Here is a 9,566-nt window from a genome sequence, read left to right as displayed (position 1 = left end):
CGGCCGCGGCGGCGGGGAGGGGGGTGGCGGCGCGCGAGCGGCTAAGGAGCCGCGCCGCAAACAAGCTCTCACACGCGCACACACACACGCACACACAGAGACACAGACACACACATACACGCGCGCGCGCGCGCGCATACACACAGCGGGGCTCCCGGAGGCGGCGGCGGCCGCATCCCCGGCAGCGACTCGCCTCGAAGTGACAGGTAGGAGAAGGCGCTTCGGGTCCCTCCCGGGGATGCTCCAGTCGCTCCCGGCCCGCCGAGCTACTCGGCTTCCCGCGGGTGCGTCCCGGACGCGCGCGCGCGCCCCCGGATGCCCTGCCGGGGGACCCGGTGCAGGTGCGGGGTGCGAGGCGCCCTGCGCGGGAGGCAGGGGACCCCGCCGCCACCCGCCTCCCCGGCAATCATCTGCTACTGGGTTTCCTCTGCCTACCCGGACGTTCACCCGCTTCTGCGCTAGAAATAGCTCGGCTCGACGTGTATATGATTATTTTGGTTGGAAATAGTTGGCACTGTGCAACGCATGTAAATGTGTGTGCGTGTGCATCTTCAGCGTCTTTTGGGGACAGCTTAAGAATGATAGAGCGTTTCCACTTGACACTGACAGGCTAAGCGCTCCTTCTGGGCAGTGTTTGGGCCTCCTAAAAGCACGTAAATGAAGGTTGCTTTATTTTCAGAAGTTTAAAGTTGTTTTTCTTAGTCAATTAGACCCTGTCTACATTGTACAAAATTTCCGAGTTTAGACTTTGTAAACTACTGAATCGAAGTGTGAAAACATAGAATTCTCCAAATGAACAAGTCTAGAGTCTTAAAACCAGCATTTTTCTAGAAAGAATGGCAAGTGTCCATTATATTTCCACAAATATGCATGCATTTGAGATATGATTTTTTTAAAAAAAAAACAACTTCTTATAGCGATTCTTCCTATTGCTGTAAAGCAAGGTGTTTGAGATTTATTTGGGACAAAGCATTTGTGGACAGTCACCATTTTTTTTAAGCCCGAGTGGGATACATGGTGGGCCATAAACTTAAGTTTTCCATTGTGGAGATATGTGTTAAGTGGTTTGGTTGGAAGTAATGTCCAAACGCAGGCAGATGTACAATGCTTTCAAAAAGAATTGAATTTCTCCTTTAAAGAGAAATCAGATCTTAGAGATGGTCAGCAAGAGCAACCAGTGACTTGACCTGGGCGTACTCCTGTGAGCCCAGAAAGTGAAGAAGAGGGGAAGATGGTGTGTGTGTGTAAAATTTTAACTAAATTTTTTTTTTTTTTTTAGTGTTTTCAGAACTGGTGGTTTTTAAGAGATGTGTTTGAACTGAGAACCTAATGTCTTGAACCCTTCAAACTTTGATAACCTAAGTCCCAGAATCATACCGAGGATCAGACATTCAGCTCACCAGAATCCTGTGGTGTAATCCCTGGCTGGCTGTGTTATGTAATCTAGCATGCTGGTTTTTTTTTTTTTCTTCACAGAACAGTCTTGCATATTTTTCAACTGGTGTATTGATCTATTATATCATCTTTTAAAACTGTAGACTTTTACACATGACTGGTGTCTTGGGTGAACAACTGTAAGAAAAAATTACATTTAAAATGAAATAGCGTTTCTGAGCGTTTTTATACTCACGAAACTTTGCTGATGGAACTAGTGTGTCTTAACATGACACAGTACGCTGCCAGGTGCTGTGTGCTACGTCCCTGGTTGTGCTTCCCTCCAACTTCTGTTACTCAGCCATCAGAACTTAGTTTTGATTTAGCTTTGATGATATCACTACCAAGCTCTGAATTAATCACTGTGGAAATGCTGTTTTACAAGTAACTGTCAAAACAGAATTTCAAAGACTCCATTTGATCACAGGGAACACATTTACATCTGTTGGAATAATTCTACTTTTATTTTACAAATGCACACCCACACAGAAGGGCTTCGTACTGCAATATTCTTTCGCAAGCTTTCTATCTGTGTGCTGGGAAATGTGAATGACGTTAAACTTGCATGCTCCGGAACCCAGGCTGTGTGCTTGTTGTCATATCAGATAGGGAAATAACAGGAATTAAAAAAACCCTTCAAGGTTTCAAAAGAGCTTTTGGAGAGGTGGATTTTAAAGATTTGTATCACCCTTGAAATAATTCATTCCATCTCCAACAGAGACCCTTTAGTGCTAATGTGTTTGTTTTCTTTCCAACAATGTATCCAGCTGCCTTTAGGTCCATCAATGTATACTGCTGATTTGGGCAGCATGGAACATATTTGGCAGTCCTAGTGAACATGGTATTTCCTTAGGCTGCTGCTAATCTCTTTTAAGATTTGATTTACTGGTAATCAAATGACCAAATGCTTGCCTTGCTTTCATGCCTACCTACCCTTTGTGTAAAATTGGGTTTATACACAGTTGAGGTGTCTGTGAACCCACTTCAGTGGCATGCTAAGTTGTGACAGGCTGGAATATAAGCTTCCGGGGACAGTGTCTGCTTGTCAGCCCTGGTTTTTCAAATGCAGGTGGCAAACCCAAATGTCATAATTAATAAATAATTTTTGGTGGATTTTCACAACGTTAATAATTAGTTGCCACATTGGATTTTTTTTAAATTATAAAATCTTATGTTGCAAGTAAATTACATATTTTTGGACCAGAGCAGTTAGGTAATAGTGCTTTGTGAAGGAATAATTTTTGTAATTTTCACACTTTCAACAAATGCCCTAATAGTAAACACAAATATTTTGGGGAAAATATAAATATTACTTGAAAAATGAAAATTATGAGGCAGATTAGGACGTCCTTAATGTCATTTGTGACCACTTCTAGTGTAGGAACAAAAGAGCATGTTTTCCTAGCAGGGATGACCCAGGCCTTGAGAACGCTATCACTGTGAGTTCCGTAAAAGCAAGAAGCTCTGCATTTGATACTTAGAATGAGGTCAAGGGGCCCATGAGGATGTTTAGTGACCACTATTGGCAGTTGGTGTCCATATTGCAAGTTTGTAAATAGTTCCTTTTCACTTCCCGAGTGAATGTGTCTCTGGAAGAGACCTGTTCAGGTCTTGAGAAATAAGGACATCTTCCAGCACTGACAGGCACCTGGTTTTGCAGCTCCTGTTCCAATGTTAACCTTGTTTGCAAGGATGCTGCTTAACTCTGAGCCCTGTCCACGTCCGCTTCCTTTTCCCCCCGTCATAGGCAGAGCACAGAATAACCTTGCTTCTGTTCCTTTGTGTTTGTTTTTCTGTTTAATAGTTTTTCCTTTGATAAAGCCTCCCCTTTAGAGCAGAGCTGCTTCCTCAAGCTGTAATATTGTTTTCTAGTTATGACTTTGAGTGTCCGTGCCTCCGGTTCTTTACCCCCACCAAATATAAGAATGGGTGTAATTCTCCTGTGGTGTAGGGAGACTCCAGTACTAATACAGCAGTGAGCGGGTGAGTGAGAATCTTGCATCGTCCTTGTATGTAAGCCTACTTTCAGAAAGTCAACCCAGTTCTCACAATCGTGAACCTCACTTACTGAAGCCTGGCTGGGTTTTCCTCCCTTTGGATGCTGTGGTCTTGTGGAAGGTGTAACCAGAGTTCCTAGAGGGTGGTGGTAATGCCCTCTATTTCAAAACTTAGCCAAGAGATCATTTTGTTTGGGAGAATGAATGTCCAATTTAAAAAAAAAAAATTCCCAGTTTCAATGGTGCCTTTTCTTTCCTTTCCTATATGGAAACAAAATAGGTGGCTAGGACGTAGAAGAGAAGAGGGTCTTCTCTGAAGACCTTTGCTGGCTGCTCCTCACAGAGCCTGCAGTGAGAATCCCCTCCGCCACGTGACCACAGAGCCTTATCTTCTGTCCACTGGGAGTCTCCCATAGCTCTTCTCACAAGATCCCTGGAGGATTCCAGGCAAATGTTACTTCAGTGTCCACTACCCTTGGAGAGCATTGTTTTCCCCCTAAACAATTAAAGGATGTTATTGAGCTCCTTAGCACAGATGAACTAAAGTAGCCATTTCCTTAGAGGCAGGAAGAATACCGTAAGTCAGATTCATCTTACGTGAATACAGCGGTCAGGTCTTTAATTTTTACTTCTTTCCAAGTGACAATTACAGCCGGCACTGGAGCCATTCCTTGGTAACATTTGGCATTTAATGGCTTGAAAAGAGGTGCATTCTCATGAATTCGTGTTGTTTTGTTAATTTTAGATTCATTTATTTTTATTTTATGTGTATGCGTGTTTTGCCTGCCTGTATGTCTTAGTAGCATGTGTGTGAAGTGCCCTAGGAGGCCAGAAGAGGGCATTGTATCCTTTGGAACTGGAGTTACAGAGGGTTGTTAGCTGGCCGCCATGTGGCTGCTGGGAACCTAACCTTGGTCCTCTGGAAGATCAGCGGCAGAGCTTCCTCTCTAGCCCAATGTGAGTTCACTTTTAAAACTTATGATTTTGATGAGTATGATTAGTGTCTGTGGTACTTATTAATAGTACTTAATTTTATATATTTGAAATAAGCTTAGAAGAGTCTGGGGGACTCACCAGGCTGCACAAATGGTGCATGACCCCCACAACGTGAAGAACTTTGGCCTGAGACATGGCCCCTGTCAGAGTTGTTGGGTGAGTAGCTGGGGAATTGTGTTCTGGGGTTGCCTTCACATGAAATGGCACACTTGAGATTCCTGGAAGAAGTCATCCCTGAGCTTCAATCCTGACCCTGTCCCATGACAGCCATGTGGCCCACGCTGATTCTGGTGTTAAAGAATGCTTCACCACCCTGCCTCTGACCCAACCCCAGGCTAAGGCTGGTATAGCATGATTAGTGCTGGGGACAGCATTTGTGTTGCTGTGACAACCACTTTGCCTCTTCTCCCACTAATCCTACCAAGATTACTGCTCACAATTCTTACTTTCCTCCATCAGGGGCAGATGACGCTGGTTTATTTGTTAAAGCCCGCCCAGGGGAAGCTCTTATTTATATTTATTTATAAGGGATATTTACACTTCTATCCTGCAATCAGGGAAAGTTCCAGTGACCCCACAGGCCACCTCCTGGTGCCAGATCTTCCTCAGGACTCATTCCACGCTATGACTGCATTTGGATAGAGAAATCCAACATTACTCAGCTCCAGATGCCTTGAGATTCTGGGAGTGTAGGGTTTTGAACTGTAATGCGGGAGCCAGATGCTATCCCCAGGGCCTCTGTCCCTCAGCAAGGCTTTAAAATAGACCATATTAAGTCATTTAGCCTTGCAAGGACAGAAACATCCATGAGAAGAATTTGGGGACCGCTGATGTTTAGGGGCACATCGTGGCTCCTTTTTTCCCATGGGCATTGGTGGGAACACTCAACTTCTCTGCTCAGGGTACTATTAACAACTGTAAAGGTGAAAAAACAAAACAAAAACCGGAAACCAGATGCTTGTTGAGATCTTGAAATGTGCCCCTTTGTTAACTTCCTCCCCTGGCTTCTTTTTCTTGGGACTATGGAGTAGTAACCGACTCATGTTTGCATTTAGAGAGAACGTACATTTGAGGGGTTAATCATGGGTTAGGGCTTAGAGTTGAGATGAAATCCAGGTGAATTGACCCCTAAACCACTTTTGTTTTGTTCTGGGTCTGGCTATGTTGCACATGCTGCTCCGAACTACAAATCCTCCCGCTTTAGGCTCTGGCGCTGGGATTATAGGCAAGCAGCATGTTAGCCCAGAACTCCCTCCAACTCTTCTTCAACCGTGCTTCTGTGTTCCCTGTAGTTAGGATAGTGCATGGTGCGGAAAGGAGGGGGTCTTATTCTTTCTTTTTCTTTTTTGCCATAAAACATGGTGTGGCGCGTATCTTAAGTGACTGGACTGAGATGTAATAGATAAGCTTCTGGCAACTGCTGCGAAGATGGAATCGGAATAGCAAGTTGAGGATCAAGCCCTGTTTCCTCATCCCGCTGCTCTAGGGACTTCTGTCTCTGCAGTGGCATACGCTGGAAGTCTGAGAGATGCTAACCGAGGGTGGGGGGCGTTGCTGCCAATGCAAGGTCGGCACCCGAGGGCTACTTTTCACCTGGCCGTTTTATGGTGTCCGTGAGGCTGTCGTAGCCTCTGGTTTAGGAGCCAGGGAAACAGCATACATAGGTGCTGCCGACAGGTGTCAGGGACCTTAGGCGTGGTGGTCCCATTTGTGTCCCTTTCTAGGAGCAGCTGTCAAAGGATCCTGCCACTGCATACACATGTTAAAAAGGAACACAGAATATAGAGTACTGGATATGTGAAATCTTCCCACTGGAAAGTGATCAGATGGGGTTGGAGAGATGATTAAACACATTGGCTGCTCTTCCAGAGGACCCAGGTTTGATTCCCAGTACCAACATGGTGACTTACAACCATCTTCAATTCCAGTCTCAGTGGCTCTGATAGCCTTTGTGGAGACCAGGCCTCTACATGCGCAGACATGCATGCAGACCAAATACTCATACACATAAAATAGATAAGTAAATAAACCAAAAAGTGCTTGGAGATTGGGCTGCAGAGATTGCTCAGTATGTAAAATGCTTGCCTCGTAAATATGAAGACCTCGGTTAGATCTCAAGAATCAAGTAACAAAGCTGCTTGCTTGTCATCGCAGAGACTCCCAGCACCGAGGAGCTGGAGCCAGGCAGAACCTGGGGCTAGCTGGCCAGCCAGCCCCGCCCAATCAGTGATCCCCAGACCAGTGAGAGACCCTGCAGTGAAAAACAAAGCCCAAGATTGTTGCAAATGAGGAATGACCGTTAACATCTGGCCTCCACTGGCATGCACACTACCCATGTTGGTGCCTAACCTGACACGTTTGTGGCAGGAATTCAGCCTGAGAGCTCCCATGTTGAACCTTGTGTCAGGTGTAAACTCTCAGATGCACCATGTCCTAGAAAATACCATTAGTTTTTTTTTTTTTTTTTATTTTTAAAAGGAGAAGGACTATTTTTAAAATAGTCCTTTATTTTGAATATAGAGTTTAGATTCTGAATTTCTGGCTTTTTCTCTCTCCTTGTTTTCTAAGGTATTGGTAAATGTGCAGCATCGGGAGAGGTGGGACATTGTTTTCTATCCCATTTCTTGACAAAGCTTTGAAATGTGAACAGTTTGGAAAAGAAAAATGACTAACTTCCCCTATTGAGGGTCATAGGAGTTCTCTTGCCTTGGTCACTGGTTTGAATTCTGTCAATCATGGGATGTCCCTTCCTGTATCGACAGTTGCTATATTTGCTCTGAGAATAGAGAAATTAGATCTGTTTCTGCAGGTGAGCATTTCAAGGTGCATCTGCCCTAATTTTTCCTTCTCGCTCATCAGTGGGAGATCACGTTTGGTCAAATAAAAGTGCAGTCCCTTGGGATGGGGTTCTCCTTTCTCTATTGATGTTCTGTTATTTGAATAGACCACCCAACGCCCTCTCTGGAATTTAAGTTTTTATTTTTACTGGTTTCTAAAATGATGTAATGATGTAAGTGAGGTACTGATATATTCCAGTTGCAATGACAATGCAGAAAGACAGTAGCAATATATAAAGTACTCTTTCCCACCTACACCCTCCCCAGATATAACCATTGGCAACAGCTTCAAGTGTCTCTCTCTTCTCCCTTAGTCCATTCATTTACATACTCAGACGTGGTTTTCTTGTTATGTAAGTTGGAGCATACTGTACATGCAGATGCCTTTTCTTATTATATAAACTGGATCATACCACATCTATCTTTGCGTGGCTTGCTTTGTCTTCAAAACTGTATATCATGGCAAGTTTGTTGTCTGCATACTGGTTTTCTCATCTCTGCAGCACTGTAGCCAGCCTGGTGTGACATATAATCTTGTAGTATGTAAACGCCAGGATTTAACCATTTTCTCACAGCTGTATGGGGAAAGAAGATTTCTTCTCATTGGTCTTCATGAATATGTGTGAAAATTCCTTATTACTAAATTCCAAGAAATAGAATTATTTGGCCAAAAAGGCACATGCACTTTTAAAATTCAGAGAAAACACTGTCACATTGCCTTTTCAAAAGGTCCCCGGTGGTGGAATTTCTGTCTCACAGAGCCTCAGGTTCTGCATAGGAATGGATCTTCTAACCGAAACCTAGCCTACATTGCTACAGAGCTACTAATTCAATTAGCCTTCAGTTTTATGCTGTATACCTGGAAATGACTTTAGAAACAGATCATGTACTTAAACTACAGTACTTAATAAAAAAAGTATTCTCTAGTTAAGGGACTAATGGGAAAGCCCTTTAATAAAGAGATATTTTGTAGAATCGGAGTTAAAAGTCTGTTTCCTGATCATCTTGGTTAGCTTTGAGATTTTCCAGCAGGGACATGCTATGAGCATCACGGAATTGTCTTGAGAGAAGTCGGGGCCTACGGAGCCAATGCATAATGCAGATTGATACTGACCTTGGACAATTAAACTAATTTGGAGGCTAAACATGCCTCTCTGAACTTACTGGTAAATTTAGATTTGCTAATGTAGTCTGCTTTCCGTGGTATGGGTTCTGAGTCCCTGTGTTCAAATAATTGCAGGTCAAAATTGTTAGGGGGAAACAGTATCTATACTGAACATGTTCATAGTCATTTCAGGCAGGCCCTCTGTGACTGAGCTCCATCCACAGCCCTAGATATTTTTTTGAGGGTTATTCCCTGAACAATACAGTATTGTAACTATTTATACTATATGAGGCATCTTAAGTAATGAGGTGACTTACTGTATAAAGGAGGATATGTAAGCAGATGCCACACTGTTTTATCTAAGGGACTTGAGTATCTGTGGAATCCTGGAAACAGACTTCTGTGGACGCCAAACAACAGCTGTATAGAGTTATCAAAGAATCCCCTATGCTAGGGTTGGTAGTACTTATCTGTAAGCTTAACACCCAGGAGGTTGAGGCAGAAGGATCTTGAGTTTGAGGCCAGCTTAGGTTACATAAGCACTACTCTCGTCTCAATATACACAACTTCCCAAACCCAACCCACAAAACCAACAAAAATGTAAATAAGCTTGCAACAAAACAAGAAAAACAGGTGTCCCTAATATCTTCTAAGAGATTTTTGAGGAATCAATGGCATGGCCTTCTTACTGAGTTTCTTTAGTGGGTACCTGAAGTTAATTTTTATTAGTTTGAGAAATGAACTGAACACAAAGGACCTTAGAAACTGCATGGTATATTCATTTCAAGACTTACTGGAAAAAGACATAGTAAATCTAGGTCACTGATATTGGACTCTTTTAGAAGTGACTGTTTTGATAACTATAATTATTAACAATAACATAAATCCACTTAGTCGTTGCTTTTCAGAATTTAATGGCTTGCCCACAGGAGCTCGAATTACCTTAAAGCCTCTCCATCGGGGTCAAGCTATCCTGATGGGAGTTTGAGGCAGGAAGACGGAATCTTGTCTGTGTTTCAGAGATGGGTCTGAATCCTTCATCTGTTCCTCCAGATACCCGTTTTAAAACACACTTCTGGTTAGCTTGGCAGTGACATTCAGATCCTGATTGTATGCCTTCTGCATGTTTATTTTTACAGCACACTGTGAATTGTAGAAAATATGGCAAGAATCAGTTGGATTCCCTTGGCATGGAAA

The 9,566-nt window shown here is 43.3% G+C and overlaps 1 protein-coding gene across 4 annotated transcripts in view; it reads left to right on the top strand.

The window, feature by feature from the left end:
* Window positions 1-127: 127 nt before the first annotated feature.
* Plcb4 (phospholipase C beta 4) overlaps window positions 128-9,566 on the top strand; it is a 359,286-nt gene continuing 349,847 nt past the window's right edge. For 2 of the 4 annotated variants that reach the window (XM_026788464.1, XM_026788462.1), the window contains exon 1: window positions 128-206. The gene's annotated coding sequence lies outside the window, so the exon portion shown is untranslated. The remainder of the gene's footprint in view (window positions 207-9,566) is intronic. The other 2 variants (XM_026788465.1, XM_013353188.2) reach the window with 1 other exon arrangement.

This window comes from Microtus ochrogaster, unplaced genomic scaffold (assembly GCF_000317375.1).
Source record: "Microtus ochrogaster isolate Prairie Vole_2 unplaced genomic scaffold, MicOch1.0 UNK3, whole genome shotgun sequence".
In the NCBI taxonomy this organism is placed as follows: Eukaryota; Metazoa; Chordata; class Mammalia; order Rodentia; family Cricetidae; genus Microtus; species Microtus ochrogaster.
The sequence above is the reverse complement of the archived record's forward strand: the minus strand, read 5'-3'. Positions and strand labels throughout refer to the sequence as shown.